Here is an 18,901-nt window from a genome sequence, read left to right as displayed (position 1 = left end):
TAACAAGCTAATTAAGGTGTGAAATCTTGGTCAAAATTATCTCAGTACACAAATCTCCAAGGATGCCCAAAGTTTTGCATCGCCCCTTTTTCCTTTTTGCAATTATGAAATAGTAAAAAAGTCTATATATATATTTTTATTATTATTATTTTTGCCTTAAAATACAAAAGACATGTGTCATCTTAGAGGTTCATCCTGCTGGTGCTCAATATTTAATAGGGTCTTGCTATTAAACTTAATGAAAAGTTTGGTGAATTTCTTTGAGCTGTTATTACTAGAGATGAGCGAATATCATCGGAGAAGTTGTTATTGGCTAATATCACTTACCGAATAGCTGCATCGGGACCCCGGATCCCTGGAGCGCTCCCGATAATCAGCTGCATTTGTCGCCCTCCATGCAGGTGCTGTGACTATCACACAGCGCGACACACGCAGCTGATTATCGGGAGCGCTCCAGCACACTGAGTCCTGCACACACTGAGGCCCCTGATCATGTGACCCCTGACTCCTCCCCTCCTGTGACCTCATCACAGGTCCTGTGTGCACAGAGCAGTCATATATGTGGCAGACACTCGCTGGATCTTCTGCTTTCTGGGCCGGTTCCTCCTGTGAGTCCTATTAACCCTTTCGCTCCCTGTATTCTCCTTTCTGACAGGACAATATCTGAATCCGGATAGTGTGACAGAAATTTAAGCAATGTGGAAGGAAAAAATGACAATTTTACTTTTTTCCTCACAAAAATGTGACTTTAGCCCCAAAATTGGCAGCGTAACAAATCCTTATTTTCCCCACTGTAGTTTGTAGACTCCATATACAGATCCCTTAAGTGAGAAAAGAGCTGAATTCCCCACTTAAGTTATTGCATTTTGGAAATTGCCCCCACTGGGAATTTATCTCCAGGTAAAGGCACAATTGTGTCTCCATGGGGGTTGTGCTCACAGCCCAACATCGTGCGGCCTCCAAAGAAATGCCACCCCGCACCATTACTGACCACTGCCAAACCGGTCATGCTGAAGGATGTTGCAGGAAGCAGATCACTCTCCACGGCGTCTCCAGACTCTGTCACGTCTGTCACATGTGCTCAGTGTGAACCTGCTTCCATCTGTGAAGAGCACGGGGCGCCAGTGGTGAATTTGCCAATCATGGTGTTCTATGCCAAATGCCAAGTGTCCAGTACGGTGTTGGGCTGTGAGCACAACCCCCATCTGTGGACGTCGGGCACTCAGACCATCCTAATGGAGTCAGTTTTTAACCGCTTGTGCAGACACATGAACATTTGTGGCCTGCTTAACATCATTTTGCAGGGCTCTGGCAGTGCTCCTCCTGTTCATCCTTGCACAAAAGTTGAGGTAGCGGTCCTGCTGTTGGGTTGTTGCCCTCCTACAGCTTCCACCACGTCTCCTGGTAGCGCCTCCAGCCTTTGGGCACTACGCTGACAGACACAGCAAACCTTCTTGCCACAGCTCACATTAATGTGCCATCCTGGATGAGCTGTACTACCTGAGCCATTTGTGTGGGTTGTAGAGTCCGTCTCATGTTACCATGAGTGTGAAAGCACAACCAACATTCAAAAGTGACCAAAACATCAGCCAGAAAGCATTGGTACTGAGATGTGGCCTGTGGTCCCCACCTGCAGAACCACTCCTTTCTTTTTTTTTTTATATCAATAATTTTTATTAAGATTTTATATAAAACAGATTATACACCGCAACAAACATGTGGACAGTTGAAAAAGTTGTCCTATAACAGCAGGACAATAAAATTCAAAGTACAAACAGATAATAGCTGAAAATTCTGCATAGTAGGGTTAGGGGATACAATGTGCAACATAGGAAGCAAGGGTAGGTATGATAGGTAATAAGATCACAGGTCCACCAATCAGGACTGGAAGGACGAGAATTTGGACACCACCAAGGGGAGCCAACGATTCCTTATTTTATCTTTGGTAAACATATCTGAGGTTAGAAGGAGCTCGTATTGGTAATGTTTATTGATTTTTTGGATAATTTCCAACCTAGAGGCGATAGTTATTTCTCTGCCAGACACATACGTGCTGCTATTAGAATGTGATACAATTGGTCTCAAATCATCAGGGAACATATGTAAACCGATCCCCAAAACCGCTAGCGGACCGCTCAAACCTCCAGCCAGGCCTGTAACTGAAGTAATAATGTTAGACACTTCTTCCCCTAAAGGCCGGATGAGCGGGCAATCCCACCACACGTGCCCTAGGGAACCAACACCCGAGCAGCCCTTCCAGCAGGATCGGGGATAGGAACCACGGAATTTGGAAATCTTCAGCGGGGTGTAATACCAGTCAAAGTGAACTTTCTTAAGCTGCTCAAGATGATTGATACAGGAGGAATATTTCTGCAAGTCGCCAGAAGCGGACCACCATTGGTCCGGGGTTGAGGAGAAAGCAAGAGCCCCTTCCCAGCGACTCATATGCTATTGTTTAGGACCACTATCGGGGGAATTAAACACTTTATATACAACCGAGAGGCCGTGTTTTTGAGAGGAGGAAGAACTAAAAAAACGCTGTATTGGCGAGCAAACAGCATTATGGCAGGATAAGGGAAATACACATGAATTTAAAAAATGCCGAATTTACAGGTACTGGTAGAAGTTATTTCTGTGAAGGCCAAATTCATCCATTAGGACAGAGAAGGGTTTCAACTCCTGAATTAAGATGATATCTTTGATGACCACAATACCATTCCTCACCCAACTGCCTAACGTGAGGCCATCCACATGAAACTCCGAGGCCCTAATAGAGATACTCAAATTTAATCACCTGACGAGAAGAGACCAGATCAGACCAATAAGAAAATGCCACTTTCATTGTCTGCAAGGGAAGAGGGGGCAAAGGAACCAAGCACTCGGGCCTCCAGTAGAATTCTCAAAGTCCAACGCGGGGCTAAGTATTTCTCCACAAGCACCCATTTGTGAGTACTAGAATCATCATACTACTCCCTTAACGCCTCTAGAATTGCCGCTTTATGGTACAAATAAAAATTCGGGACCCCCAGACCACCATGTGAATAACTATAAAATAAGATAGACATACGAACCACTCCTTTATTGAGGGTGTCTTGTTAATTGCCAATAATTTCCATCTGTTGTCTATTCCATTTGCACAACAGCATGTGAAATTGATTGTCAATCAGTGTTGCTTCCTAAGTGGACAGTTTGATTTCACAGAAGTTTGATTTACTTGGAGTTATATTCTGTTGTTTAAGTGTTCCCTTTATTTTATTGAACAGTGTATATAGATGGAGAGATTTTTTTTTTCTTTACATTGGAGGGTCCAATTCCAGCTATTGCTGTGGGATCTGTGATTTCTATCTACTCCACTGTGTACAGGATAATAGAGTATAATAAAGTAGTTATGGGCGTGACGTAACTAACATTGTGCAGTGACTCTGCTTTCCATATAGTGATGGATATTTCTTGTTGCTGTGATATTTTTTTTTCACTTTAAACCTTTTTTAAACCCCTCTGATCAGTGCGATCATACAACATACAAGCCTCTCATGGCTCCGGTGATGCCCTGTACTACTGTAGTGCCGTGTATCATCACTGCCTGTCAGTGTAATACTAACGGCCCCATACACATGAGATCAGAGTTGGCTGATCGGTCATTTGGCAGACGGCGATCTCTCCCGACTCCCCCATACACACAAATATTCCAGCTTTCCTGTGGTCTGTATGAGAGAGTCACCTCCAGACTCCTCTAGAGGAGGATTATCTACAGGAAGAACAAACGGATTATCCTCTGAAATTCAGGATGTCAGATTCTTCTCTGCCCTGACATCATCTGTCGGGAGGCCTCCAAATACATTATATGGTCGGCCAAACCCCCCGAAATCAGTGCTTTCATGGAACTTTAGTCTAATGTGTATGGGGGGCGTTATGAGGTAACTTATTGGACGCTGCCTCTGGCCCGGCCTAATAGACCTTCATACATTGCAGCCCAGACCCCATTATTAGGCATGTAAGTATCGGAGTAACTAGGCCGCCCCATACTATCGAGTACTTGGAGGCGGGGGGCATTCAGCCAAACTCTGTCACACCTTCTTAGATGCCATGTTTGCTTTTCAGGGTTTTTGTTGCAGCCTCCTCTGTGCCGTCCCTGCGGTGTACATCTATGTTCTGGGGCACAAAGAGATTAATTTATTTTTAATAAATGTTTAATATGTTAAAAATTATAAAATGTGTCTTTTGCTTTTTGCATATTTTTTTCTTCTTACAAGAATTGTTGGAGCCAATTTTTCTTTAGAAACATTTTAATATCGGCTTTTTCTGGAGTTTTTCTTGTAATATAGGAAAGCCTAAGGCCAGAAATAAACCCCATAAATCACTGTACATGGAGACTTTGGGATCAGATCATTTCTGTCTGTGTTGATTGTGGAAACAAAAAATCTTTTCTAAAAGCCTCAAACTTCTGTGTGTGACTCAGAGCTGAGATCTAACGTGATAGAAGATTCCAGTGCGGGGAAGACGGGAAACCTTCATATAGACGGCCGGTGGGGATGGAGGCAGTGACCGACTCTGGCCAAATCTGTTTCTAGAGCCGTAGTAGAAGATGAAGATGTCGTCCTCATCATGAAGGAGTTATGTTGTGAGCTCATTTTCGGGTTTGCCTCTGGCTTCTGGTGAGGGTTATGGAGCTGGCTGTGCTGACAGAGGAGTAGTGAGATCTCTATCTGGACTCCCTCTGTTGGTGAAGGGAGGTAATGAAGCTGATCTAAATGGCAGAGACCGGCCACCTGAGGAGGAGGACTGTGATTGGACATCAGGAATTTCTGATTGGATTTAAGGCAGCCGACTCCCTAGTTTCTTGCTGGTGATTTCTCCTGACTGTGGCTTCTGGTTTCCAGTTTGGTTCCTGCCTTCTTAAAGCTAAGTTTTCTCTGCTATTGTTCATATGATTTTTGTCTGGTTTGCTTGGTTTTTGTGTTCAGTCAGCCCTGGCTGGGACTGGGCTGAATCCCCATTTTGTCTCTGGTCAGTTGATCTCTTTTGCTCTGTCTTCAGAGTATACCTGAGTGCTGATATAGGGAATTGAAGTCTAGCGACTTCAGGGCCTTTTTCTATCAGACATGTTGGACATTTTTTGGCAGGGTTTTTTGCGTGATTGCAGACAGCAGCTTTTATTTCCTGTCCTTTCTAGTTAGTGAGGGCCCCATCGTTTGCTCAGCCTATCTTTCTATCTGTGTTTGTCTTTTCATCTTGTTTCACCATCAATACATGTTGGGGGCTGTCTATTGCTTTGGGGTCTGCTCTGGGGCAGTTTAGATTTTCCCTTTCTTTCTGTAGGCTTATTTAGTTCTCTGGCTGTAACGAGGCGTCTAGGACCACCGTAGGCACGCTCCACGGCTACTGCTAGTTGTGTGGATAGGATCAGGGGTCTGCAATCCGCTAGTTACCAACTCTCCGGTTTTCTGGGCTTAGCTTGCTTTTTGTTTTTTCCTCCTTGGTGACTCATTCATAACAGAGTTATTTCTCATGTCGCGTGTAACGAATATCTCCTGCAGTATCGCTAATGCCGATTCCAGTGTCGGTAATGAGACGAGAATTTGCGTTATGGAAGATGAGTCTATGAGGAACGTGTTCAGCTGCCAACTCCGAGGAGGAAACTGCTTGTTGTCTGTGGCCTAAATATATAGGTTTTATTAGTAGATGTCAGGGAAGAAAACTAAACACTGTAAAATAATAAATCTCCTCATATGTTTCCCTTATTATCTCCAGTAATTGTATTATTACACAGAATCATAGAATCGTAGAGTTGGAAGGGACCTCCTGGGCCATCTGGTCCAACCCCCTGCTCAAAGCAGTATTCGCTAAATCATCCCAGACAGATATCTGTCCAGCCTCTGTTTGAAGACTTCTATTGAAGGAGAACTCACCACCTTTCGTGGCAGCCTGTTCCACTCATTGATCACTCTAACAGTCAAAAAGTTTTTTCTAATATCTAATCTGTGTCTCCTCCCATTCAGTTTCATCCCATTGCTTCTAGTCTTTCCTTGTGCAAATGAGAATAAAGATGATCCTTCCGTAATGTGACAGCTAGAGTTGAGCGACTTTTGGTTTTTTAGGGTCGAGTTTCGTTTCGTGAAACCCGAGTTTTCCAAAAGTCGGGTCGAGCAAGATCGGCCGATTATAGGGAAAAGTCGGGGTCGTCCCGAAACACGAAACCCAATGTAAGTCAATGGGGAATAAAAGTTGGCAGTGAGAGGACAGGAAACACACCTACAGTGCTCATTTGAATGCCAAAAGCATCAATTCTTCTTACTTAAGCTTGTCAACCTTAATTAACTTCATAATACAAGTTACGCACTGAAAAATGGGGGTTATTTGGCTAAAGTTGTGGGGTGGTAGGGATGGCTCCAGGTTTTCATGTGCCCTGGGCGAAAGAGCGCCCCTTTAACACATACCACAACTCATCATGCTCCGATACGGCAGAGAAATAGCGGTATAGTACAATGAAAAATACTTCACTTTTTACATCTCATGACGAGGCCCATCTATTTCTCCATACAGAATCATTGGTCCCATATAATGTTTGAAACAGTATATGATGAGCTCCACATAATGCTACAGTATATGTTGGTCCCCATGGATGAAGCTCCACTGTCTTATGGGCCCAAATAATGCTCCAAACATAATGGGCCCCATTTCTAATGCTCTAGTGTATAATGGGCCCTGTAAATGCTGCTCCAGTGTCTGATGTTCACCTTTGGAATGTTCCAGTGTATGGTGGGCCCCATCTATCATTCTCCAGAGTATAGTGCTCCCCAAAAATTGCTGTCCCAACATTGAAAACAATCAAATAAGTCTCCTCGCTAGGGAATCCCTGTACTAGTCTGGACTCCTCGTCGTCCCCATCTTCCATCTCACTGCACAGTATTTCAACCTTGCAAGTGCTGTGATCCTGAGCAAGCAGGGGGGGCCCACTCGTTGGCGACGGCAGTGGTACAGGGCCCCTGATAGTACGGTGGTGTGTCTGATGGCGGGTGGGCCGAACCTGCACTTTCATCTGCAGCTTCCTCTTTGTCACCGTGTAAGATGGAACTGTATATGGGAAGGGTAACCTGAGTTTCATCAGGGTCAGATTCAGGCCGTGTAGCGTGCGAGGGGAATGTAGTGGTCTGGGTCAATGTACCAGCAGATTCATCGAGCAGTGGCTGGGCATCAGTGCACTTGTGTCGCCCCCAGGAGTACGGTCGCCACAGTGGCATTACCTTCCTCCTAGGGAGTGTGATGTCATGCTTGGGAGCAACGAAGGATCTCTCTAGCAGGTTAACTGATTGGGCGGCGTTATTCCCACGAGTCATGACCCTCCAAAACAGCGTTCATGAAGGCAAAGTGTTTGTTTTACGTGGGCAGTATGGTTGCAAAGCTGAACCTTAAAGGAATGTCCACAAGGGCACCACCAGGAGTGGAGCCTACGGTTAAAATCGACTCCACCTGGGAAACCTCAACCATGCCAGCTACAGAACAGATGCACACATTGCAAGCTTAATTCCGTTAACGAATGAGACTCCGTCATGCCCCGCGGTCCGAGTCCGGCTTACTAGAGGGACACGTGAGGCTCTGGCACATGAGATTGGCCAATAACTGGTGTGTCATGCCCTTACATGTCCGTGGCTGCATGTGCGCTACACTGAAAAGGCCAGCGTTTGTCGCTTACAGGTGCAGATAACCCGCTGAACAACGTTAGTGATGGGGATCACTGATTACAATTATTACCCGCGAACGATGATTTCCCAGTAAGTGCAGGTCAACCGCAGTTCCGGAATTAGGCCTAACCGTCATTCCTGAAAAAATGAAAAACTTACGTGTGCAAACCACAGGTGCTGTAGCTTGCTTAACAGCTCGCCAGCCGTTCTCACGCCCAGTATGGATTACACGTGATTGCACAAAGGTGAGAAAGGGTACCGTATCCCCGGATAACATGTATGGATAGCGTACACATTCAAAATATATGTCTATACATCAGGAGGCAGGCTCAGACGGTGTTAGGCCCAGTATGGATTGCACGTGATTGCACAAAGGTGAGAAAGGGTACCGTATCCCCGGATAACATGTATGGATAGCGTACACATTCAAAATATATGTCTATACATCACGAGGCAGGCTCAGACGGTCTTAGGCCCAGTATGGCTTGCACGTGATTGCACAAAGGTGAGAAAGGGTACCGTATCCCCGGATAACATGTATGGATAGCGTACACATTCAAAATATATGTCTATACATCAGGAGGCAGGCTCAGACGGTGTTAGGCCCAGTATGGCTTGCACGTGATTGCACAAAGGTGAGAAAGGGTACCGTATCCCCGGATAACATGTATGGATAGCGTACACATTCAAAAGATATGTCTATACATCAGGAGGCAGGCTCAGACGGTGTCAGGCACAGTATGGATTTGACGGCCCAGACTACACAGCGGAGGAGCAGGGAGAGGTAAAGATTGCAAATGCTGGGGCCCTGCCCAAGCAAGGGAGGCCCACTCGTGGGCGTCGGTACTGGCACTGGGCCCCTCATAGTACGGCGGTGTGTCTGACGGCGGGTGAGCACCACCACCGTCAGAGACACTTGATTGCACTATGAGGGACCCTGTGCCAGTGCCCGCGCCCAAGAGTCGGCCTACCCACCTGTCCAGGGCAACGGCACTCGCACGGTGTCGTGCGCTAGGTGGTGACCCCGGCCATGGGGGGGGAGGCAGCACAGTTAGGGAGTTTTAGAAAGTGGCATATGTTGATGTTGGACATTCAGCTGATGCAAAAGGCGAAATAGGTCAAGTCCCAGGAAGAGGTGGACCAAAGCAAGCCATTTTTCTGTCACCCTATGTGTCATCAGGGGAAGGTGGGACAAAATCCTTGGAAACCCATGCATGGTTCATTTTAATGAAGGTTAGATCATCCACATTTTGGGTTGACAGACGGGTCCTTTTTTCTGTCAGGATTGATCCAGCTGCACTGAAGACTCTTTCCGATAGCACACTTGCAGCTGGGCAAGCGAGCTCCTGTAAGGCATATTGTGCCAATTCAGGCCAGGTGTCCAGTTTAGCGGCCCAATAGTCAAAGGGGAATGACCTGTGTGGGAGAACATCGATATGGGAGGAAAAGTAGTTTGTAACCATAGTTGACAACTGCTGTCTCCTGTCACTTTCCGTCGATGCAGTATTACCAGTTGTGTGAGCGGTACTTGAAAAATCAGTCCACAACATTGTCATGAAACCCCTGTCTCCAACGCCACTTCTGCTGTGTGCACCATGAACACCTCTGCCAAGCTGCCCCTGGCCCGTACGGCTCGTGTGAGAACCATCACCGCTGCTGTGTGCTGGGAATGCCTCAAGCAACCGATTTACCAGAGTTGCTTGTTTATTAGCCAATATTAGGTCAAGGTTCTCCTGTGGCATGATGTTTTGTAATTTGCCTTTATAGCGTGGATCCAGGATGCTGGCCAACCAGTAGTCGTCATCGTTCATCATTTTGGCAATGCGGGGGTCCCTTTTTAGGATCCGCAAGGCATAATCTGACATGTGGGCCAATGTTCCCGGTGTCAATGATGCACTGCGAGTGCTGGTTGGAGGAGCACTTTCTGGCAAATCCACATCCCTCCAGTCACGCACAAACCCTGTACCAGACCTTGCCACGCCAACATTTTCACTTGCCCCACGAGATGCATCCTCCTCCCCTAAGTAATCATCCCCATCATCATCCTCCTCCTCCTCTTCTTCCTCCACCTCGTCCAGGAGAGGTCCCTGAGCAGACAATGGCTGAATGTCATCAAGGATTCCCTCCTCCTCTTCCTCCTCATCAACATTGGCTGCAGACGCCTGCTCCTTAAGGTGCGTCAAAGTTTGCATGAGCAGACGCATAAGTGGGATGCTCATGCTTAGGATGGCGTCGTCTGCGCTTACCAGCCAGGTGCATTCCTCAAAACACTGAAGGACTTTACAGAGGTCTTTCAGCTTCGACCACTGCACACCTGTCAACTCCATGTCTGCTCTCAAAGTGCCTGGCCGTGTATCCTCCCACAAATGCATTATGGCCTGCCTCTGCTCGCACAGCCGCTCCACCATGTGCAGGGTGGAGTTCCACCTTGTTGCAATGTCGATAATGAGGCGGTGGTTGGGAAGGTGGAGCAATCGCTGCAGCTTCTGCATACGAACGGAGTGTACAGGCGACCGGCGGATGTAGGCGCGCACAGTCTTCGCACCTTCTGGAGCAGGGCTGTTAACTCCGGATAATTTTTGAGGAAGCACTGCACCACCAGGTTCAAGGTGTGAGCCAAGCAAGGTATGTGGCTGAGTTTTGAAAGGGCTATGGCTGCCACAAAATTACGGCCGTTATCACTAACTACCTTGCCTACCTCAAGATGTACACTGCCCAGCCATGACTCAGTTTGTCGCTTCAAGTACTCGGCCAGCACCTCGGCGGTGTGTCTGTCGCCCAAACACATCATCTGCAACACAGCCTGCTGACGCTTTCCACTAGCTGCTCGATAGGGGGACACCTCGTGTGCAACAGTGGCAGCTGCAGATGGAGTGCTCGTACGACTGCGCTCTGTGGACGAGCTTTCGCTTCTGGAGGAGGAGGAGGAGGAGGGTCGAACGCCTACAGCCAACTGTTTCCTATACCGTGGGCTAGGCAGCACTGTCCCACCACCGCTGTCCCCTGTGGACCCTGCATCCACCACATTAACCCAGTGCGCAGTGATGGACACGTAACGGCCCTGGCCATGCCGACTGGACCATGCATCAGTTGTGAGGTGCACCTTTCCACTCACTGTCTGCTTGAGTGCATGGACAATGCGGTCTTTTACATGATGGTGGAGGGCTGGGATGGCTTTGCGAGAGAAGTGGCGACTGGGTAGGTCATAGCGTGGTACTGCATAGGCCATGAGTTCGCGGAAAGTTGCGCTTTCCACCAACCGATAGGGCATCATCTCAAACGAGATTAGTTTGGCAATGTGGGCGTTCAAACCCAGTGTACGCGGATGAGAGACTGAGTACTTTCTTGACCTACTCATAGTGTCTGGGAGGGTGAGCTGGACTTGAGAGCTGCATATGGTGGAAGTAGCGGTGGACAGGGCGGACTGAGAGAGGGTTGATGATGGTGATGGAGTTGGTGTTCTTTCTGATGGCCTAGATTCAGTATTTCGTTGATATAACAGTGGGATTCCCTGACTGCTGTGGCCTTGCAACGACACCTCAACATTTGCTGCTGTGCTAACCGGTGGGCTTACAGTGGGGGAAACAATGTAGCGTTGCTGACTACCTTCTTTGTGATCAGTTGCACATGTGGCACTTGAGGTTTGGTGTTGTGTCCACGCTTGCAAGTGCATGGTGGTTAAATGTCTAAGCATGCAACTGGTATTCAAATTTTTCAGATTTTTCCCTCGGCTAAAGGTCTTTGCACACTTCTTACAGATAACCTTGGCCTGATCATGAGGATTTTGTTCAAAAAAGTGCCACACTGCACTCTTCCTACTTTGGCAGACATTTTGCGGCCTAGAATGCTGTGATCTTTTGACCCTCTGGACAAGCTGTCCAGCAACTCTTTTGATTTTTGGAACCTGTCTTTGGAGTGCTCCGGGCCTGCCAGATAACAGCTGTTGCGATGTCGATGTCTGCTGTGGATGCTCCTCATCTGAGCTATTGGAAGCAGCACCCTCTTCCCCCAATGGATGCCAATCTGGGTCAACAACTGGGTCATCCATCACCTCCTCTTCAATGTCATGTGCACCTTCCTCTGTGTCACCGTGTATGGTGGTATAGTGTGCGGGAAGGGGCACCTGAGTCTCATCAGGGTCAGAATCTGGCTCTGTACACAGCGAGGACAATGTAGTTCTCTGAGTGAATGTACCAGCAGAATCATCTATCAGCGGCTGTGCATCAGTGCGCTCCATGTCAGATTCATCTTGGCCTGGGTAATTCACCATTTCACTTGATAATCCAAGCATGGTATGTGAAAACAGCTCCATGGAGTAATCAGTAGTATGGCCTGCGTCATCCTTCAATCTTGGTTGGGGTGAAGGACACAAGGAAAGGTGTGGTTCATGAACATGAGCCTCCAATGACGACTCCGTGCTTTTACTTTTTACAACTTCAGAAGAGGAGGCGATAGAGCTGGAGGCTGAGTCAGCAATGTAAGACAAAACTTTTTCCTGATGCTCTGGCTTTAAAAGCGGTTTGCCAGCTCCTAGAAAACTAAGCTTTCGAAGCCTTATGGAGCCAGACGATGACGCAGGCTCAACACCTCCTGCATTCGGTCCTATTTTGCTCTTGCCACTACCATCAGATCCACCACCAACACCATCATTACCAGCTGCCAACCCCCGCCCAATTCCACGGCCTCTTCCACCAGCCTTCCTCATTTTTTGTAGAAATGTAGACAAAATCCAACAAACTATATAGTAATGTAAAACAAGGTACAAGGTGTCTATAGGACAGGGGAGATTTTGAATTTCTGCACACACTTGTGGACACTGGACACTCATGGATTGTGTGAGGCCCACTGAATATCACAGCGCTATGTCACAGGCTCGATGGCACAGGTGTGAAAAAAGTGACTACAGGATAAGGGAGATTTTGAATTTCTGCACACACTAGTGGACACTGGACACTTTTGGATTGTGTGAGGCCCACTGAATATCAGAGCGCTATGTCACAGGCTCGATGGCACAGGTGTGAAAAAAGTGACTACAGGATAAGGGAGATTTTGAATTTCTGCACACACTAGTGGACACTGGACACTTATGGATTGTGTGAGGCCCACTGAATATCACAGCGCTATGTCACAGGCTCGATGGCACAGGTGTGAAAAAAGTGACTACAGGATCACAGAGATTTTGAATTTCTGCACACACTAGTGGACACTGGACACTTTTGGATTGTGTGAGGCCCACTGAATATCAGAGCGCTATGTCACAGGCTCGATGGCACAGGTGTGAAAAAAGTGACTACAGGATAAGGGAGATATTGAATTTCTGCACACACTAGTGGACACTGGACACTTTTGGATTGTGTGAGGCCCACTGAATATCAGAGCGCTATGTCACAGGCTCGATGGCACAGGTGTGAAAGAAGTGACTACAGGATCACAGAGATTTTGAATTTCTGCACATACTTGTGGACACTGGACACTTATGGATTGTGTGAGGTCCACTGAATATCACAGCGCTATGTCACAGGCTCGATGGCACAGGTGTGAAAAAAGTGACTACAGGATAAGGGAGATTTTGAATTTCTGCACACACTAGTGGACACTGGACACTTTTGGATTGTGTGAGGCCCACTGAATATCAGAGCGCTATGTCACAGGCAGAAATTGGCTAGTGTATCACAAACTACATGGTGTATGTAGAATTGGGCAGAATAGGAATCTCCCTAGAGTGTAGGTCTGTAAGAATGGAACAAGTCCTCCACTTATCCTTCCACAGTGACACACAGATAGCTTCACTGTGGCCGTGATAACAGCCGTTACACGGTACTGAGAGGAGCGTGCACGTACACGGCTGTCCGGTGTACGTAAAATTGTCAAGCTCCGTGTTTTTTAAGTATACGGAATGACACACGCTGTCTCTCTATAGTTTTGAATGTGATCAAACAGCAAATATATTTAACTGTTTGAAAGCTAGACAAAACTAGTAGGTGCAGGTCTGTAAGAACGGAACATGTCCTCGACTTATTCTCACAGAGTGACACACAGATAGCTTCACTGTGGCTGTGATAACAGCCGTTACACGGTACTGTGTGAGGAGCGTACACCGCTGTATGGTGTGAAAAAATGCACGCTCAGCACCTCAGCAGGACAAAAGAAAAATTGGGATTGCTTTTAAAAAAGCAGTTTGCAGAGCAGTGGGTAAACAGCAATGCAGCTGTCTGGAAGCCTTAGAAGGCAGTCTAACAACCAACACCGCTGATCCACCACAATATAGCCTCCCCTTGCACTGCACACACAGTGACTGGTGTGTTGTACAGGCAAAATCGCTAGCAGCAGAAGCAGTTTTTTTTTCTTCTTCCCTGCCTAACGCTCTCCCTACAGAATCAACATCAGCAACCTCTCCCTATGCTAAGATCGGCAGAAGTAAGATGGCGGTCGGCGTGCACGCCCTTTTATAACCCCTGTGACGCCCACCAAAGCAAGCCAATCACTTGCATGCCCTTCTGAAAGATGGTCGTGACCCCTGCCTATGTCATCACGTTGCCCCAGTGTCCGTGGATCCTGATTGGCTGAAAAAGAGCGCAAAACAAACTTTTGAAACGCGACTTTGGCGCGTAAGTTGCCGACCTCGTGGCCGACCTCATCCTAGGGTCGGGTTTCGTTTCATGAAACCCAACTTTGCCAAAAGTCGGCGACTTTTGAAATTTTTCGACCCATTTCGCTCAACTCTAGTCATTAGCCATTCAGGTTGATCGGCGTTTGCGTGAACGCAAAACTGCACGAGAGGTGTTGAACAAATGTCTGAACCTATGCAGTGTGATAGAGTTTTGTGTAGGGCGCAATGTCAGGAGTTCAGAAGGCGTAATAAGCTGTGTTTTTTCTGTGGAGATGCCTCGCATATTACTTCTGTCTGCCCTAAACGAGAGAAACGTTTTGCACACATTTGCTGTGGGTGGTGTTCAACCTAAGTTTCTTCTGGCGATTACTCTGATCTGCTCCCTGTCCACATTTTCCACGAAGGCTTTTGTGGATTCGGGAGCAGCGCTGAACCTGATGGACTTGGATTTTTCTAAACGTTGTGGATTTCCTATGACACCTCTGCGGACCCCTATCTCTTTGAGGGGTATTGATGCTACTCCTTTGGTGAAGAATAAACCTCAGTTTTGGACCCAGGTGGTAATGCGGGTCGCCCCAGACCATCAAGAAATTTGCAGATTTTTGGTGTTGCATAACTTGCATGATACCATTGTTCTGGGGTTTCCCTGGTTGCAAATCCATAATCCAGTTTTGGATTGGAAATCTGTGTCTGTGGTGAGTTGGGGTTGTCGGTGTGCCCTTGGTGACGCTCCTGTTTTCTCCACCTCTCCCCAGTCGCATGATGTTCCTATTTGGCTGATTTTTATGATGTATTTAGTGAGAATGAGTCTGCGTCTTTGCCTCCTCATAGGAGTTATGACTGTGCAATTGAGCTGAGCCCTGGGTGTAAATTTCCCAAGGGTCGACTTTTCAATTTATCTGTACCCGAGCACGAGGCTATGCGATCCTATATTAAGAAGTCATTGGAGAAGGGTCATATCAGACCATCCTCTTCACCCTTAGGTGCTGGGTTTTTTTTCGTGGCCAAGAAAGATGGTTCATTAAGGCCTTGTATTGACTATCGTTCCCTCAACAAAATTACTGTTAAATATCAGTATCCGTTACCCCTGATTTCTGATCTATTCTCCAGAGTTAAAGGTGCTTGCTGGTTTACCAAGCTTGACCTCAGGGAGGCGTATAATCTTATTCGCATTAAGCATGGGGATGAATGGAAGACGGCGTTTAATACTCCGAAGGGACATTTTGAGTACCTGGTGATGCCTTTTGGGCTCACTAATGCCCCTTCTGTCTTCCAGTGCTTCATGAATGATATTTTCTGAGACTTTGTGGATAAATTTTTGATCATCTATCTGGATGATATTTTGATCTTTTCCAAGGATTGGGACTCTCATGTGGAACATGTTCGGACTGTGTTCCGGATTTTGAGGGAGATTTCCCTGTATGTCAAGGGATCAAAATGCCTTTTTGGTGTACAGAGGATTTCATTTTTGTGATTTATTTTGTCTCTGTCAACTATTGAAATGGACCCGGCCAAGGTACAGGCCATTTATGATTGGATTCAGCCCTCTTCTTTGAAGGCCCTCCAGAAGTTTTTGGGTTTTGCTAATTTTTATCATAAATTTATAGCTAATTTTTCTGGTATTGCCAAACCATTGACTGATTTGACTAAGAAGGGTGCTGATGTGCTGAATTGGTCTCCGGAGGCTGTTTCTTCCTTTTAGGAGCTGAAACGAAGGTTCACTTCTGCTCCGGTTTTGCGACAACCTGATGTCTCACTCCCATTTCAGGTAGAGGTGGACGCTTCTGAGATTGGTGCAGGAGCTGTTTTGTCCCAAAAAGATCCTGTAACATCTAAAATGAATCCCTGTGCTTTCTTTTCCCGAAAGTTCTCCCCATCCGAACGTAACTATGATGTGGGGAATCGGGAACTGTTAGCCATGAAATGGGCATTTGAGGAGTGGAGACATTGGTTGGAGGGAGCTAAACATGAAGTCATGGTCCTTACTGACCACAAGAATTTGATTTACCTGGAGTCGGCCAAACGCTTGAATCCTAGACAGGCTAGGTGGACCTTGTTTTTCACACGTTTTGATTTTGTGGTCTCTTTTCTTCCGGGCACTAAGAATGTCAAGGCAGACGCCCTCTCTAGGAGTTTCTTTGCTGATTCTCCTGTTGTGACCAAGCCTGCAACCATCTTAGGTGGGGGGTAGTTCTTTCTGCCATCTCGCCCGATTTGAGACGTGCTCTGGAAGAGTTTCAGGTGGACAAACCTGAAAGTTATCCCATTGGAAAATTGTATGTTCCTGACCAGTGGAGGAAGAGAGTGATGTCTGATGTTCATTGCTCTGCATTGGCTGGTCATCCAGGTATTTTTGGTACTAGAGATTTGGTGAGTCGGTCTTTTTGGTGGCCCGCCTTGTCTCGTGATGTCAGGAATTTTGTGCAGTCCTGTGGGACTTGCTCCCGGTCTAAACCTTGTTCTCGCCCTAGTGGGTTGTTGATGCCTTTGCCGGTGCCCAGGAGGCCATGGACCCATATTTCAATGGATTTTATCTCTGATATGCCTGTCTCTCAGAGAATAACTGTTATTTGGGTGATTTGTGATGGACCATCTTAGAGAATCTATCTTGTACCACTCCCTAAGTTGCCATCTTCCTCAGAGTTGGTGCCCTTGTTTTTGCAACAGGTGGTTTGCTTGCACGGGATTCCTGAGAACATTGTATCTGACATAGGAGTTCAGTTTGTCTCTAGATTTTGGAGGACTTTCTGTTCCAAGCTGGGAATTCAGTTGTCCTTCTCTCCTCCTCAGACCAATGGGCAGACGGAGAGAACAAACCAGACTTTGGAGTCGTATTTGAGATGTTTTATTTCTGCTGATCAGGATGATTGGGTTTCATTTTTGCCCTTGGCCGAATTTGGTTTAACCCCTTAAGCCCCAAGGGTGGTTTGCACGTTAATGACCAGGCCAATTTTTACAATTCTGACCACTGTCCCTTTATGAGGTAATAACTATGAAACGCTTCCATGGATCCTGGTGATTCTGACACTGTTTTCTCGTGACATATTGTACTTCACGTTATTGGTAAAATTTCATTCAAATAACTTGCGTTTATTTGTGGAAAAAAATGGAAATTTGGCGAAAATTTTGAAAATTTCGCAGTTTTCCAACTTTTAATTTTTATACCCTTAAATCACAGAGAAACGGCACACAAAAAACTTGATAAATAACATTTCCCACGTGTTTACTTTACATCAGCACAATTTTGGAACCAAAAATTTTTTTTGTTAGGAAGTTATAAGGGTTAAAAATTGACCAGCGATTTCTCATTTTTGCAACACCATTTTATTTTTACGGACCACATCACATTTGAAGCCACTTTGAGGGGTCTATATGATAGAAAATACCCAAAAGTGACACCATTCTAAAAATTGCACCCCTTAAGGTGCTCAAAACCACATTCAAGAAGTTTATTAACCCTTTAGGTGCGTCACAGGAATTTTTTGAATATTTAAAAAAAAAATGAACATTTAACTTTTTTTCACTAAAAAAATACTTCAGGTTCAATTTTTTTTTATTTTACCAAGGGTAACAGGAGAAATTGGACTGCAAAAGTTATTGTGCAATTTGTCCTGAGTACGCTGATACCTGAAATTTGGGGGGGAACCACTGTTTCGGCGCATGGCAGACCTGAGCAGGGAAGGAGCGCCGTTTGACTTTTTCAATGCAAAATTGGCTGGAATTCAGATCGGACGCCATGTCGCGTTTGGAGAGCCCCTGATGTACCTAAACAGTGGAAACCCCTCCAAGTGACCCCATTTTGGAAATTAGACCCCCCAAGGAACTTATTCAGATATGTGGTGAGAACTTTGAACCCACAAGGGCTTCACAGAAGTTTATAACGTACAGCGGTACAATTAAAAAATCATATTTTTTCCACAAAAATGATCTTTTCACCCCCAATTTTTTTTTCCAAGGGTAACAGGACCCTCAAAGTTATTGAGCAATTTGTCCTGAGTACGCTGATACCCCATATGTGGGTGTAAATGACTATTTGGGCGCATGACAGAGCTCGGAAGGGAAGCAGCGCCATTTGACGTTTTTGGCTGGAATTGAGATCGGACACCATGTCGCGTTTGGAAAGCCCCTGATGTACCAAAACAGTAGAAAACCCCCACAAATGACACCATTTTGGAAACTAGACCCCCCAAGGAACTTATCTAGATCTGTGGTGAGCACTTTGAACCCCCCAGTGCTTCACAGAAGTTTATAACGCCCGGGCGTGAAAATAAAAAAATTGTATTTTTTCCACAAACATGATCTTTTAGTCACCAATTTTTTCATTTTCCCAAGGGTACAAGGAGAAATTGAACCCCAAAAGTTGATGTCCAATTTGTCCTGAGTACGCTGATACCTCATATGTGGGAGAAAACTACTGTATGGGCACACGTCGGGGCTCGGAAGGGAAGTAGTGACGTTTTGGAATGCAGACTTTGATGGAATGGTCTGCGGGTGTCATGTTGCTTTTGGAGAGCCCCTGATGTACCTAAACAGTGGAAAGCCCCCACAAATGACCCCATTTTGGAAACTAGATCCCCTAAGGAACTTATCTAGATGTGTGGTGAGCACT

General features: G+C 46.2%; 1 protein-coding gene across 1 annotated transcript in view; it reads left to right on the top strand.

The window, feature by feature from the left end:
* Positions 1–506: 506 nt before the first annotated feature.
* LOC141076232 (uncharacterized) overlaps positions 507–18,901 on the top strand; it is a 172,661-nt gene continuing 154,266 nt past the window's right edge. The window contains exon 1 of the mRNA XM_073563587.1: positions 507–608. The gene's annotated coding sequence lies outside the window, so the exon portion shown is untranslated. The remainder of the gene's footprint in view (positions 609–18,901) is intronic.

This window comes from Dendrobates tinctorius, unplaced genomic scaffold, assembly GCF_039654945.1.
Source record: "Dendrobates tinctorius isolate UK_male_01 unplaced genomic scaffold, ASM3965494v1 ptg000395l, whole genome shotgun sequence".
Lineage (NCBI taxonomy): Eukaryota > Metazoa > Chordata > Amphibia > Anura > Dendrobatidae > Dendrobates > Dendrobates tinctorius.
Note: the sequence above shows the minus strand (reverse complement) of the source record. Positions and strands in the feature narration are given on the sequence as shown.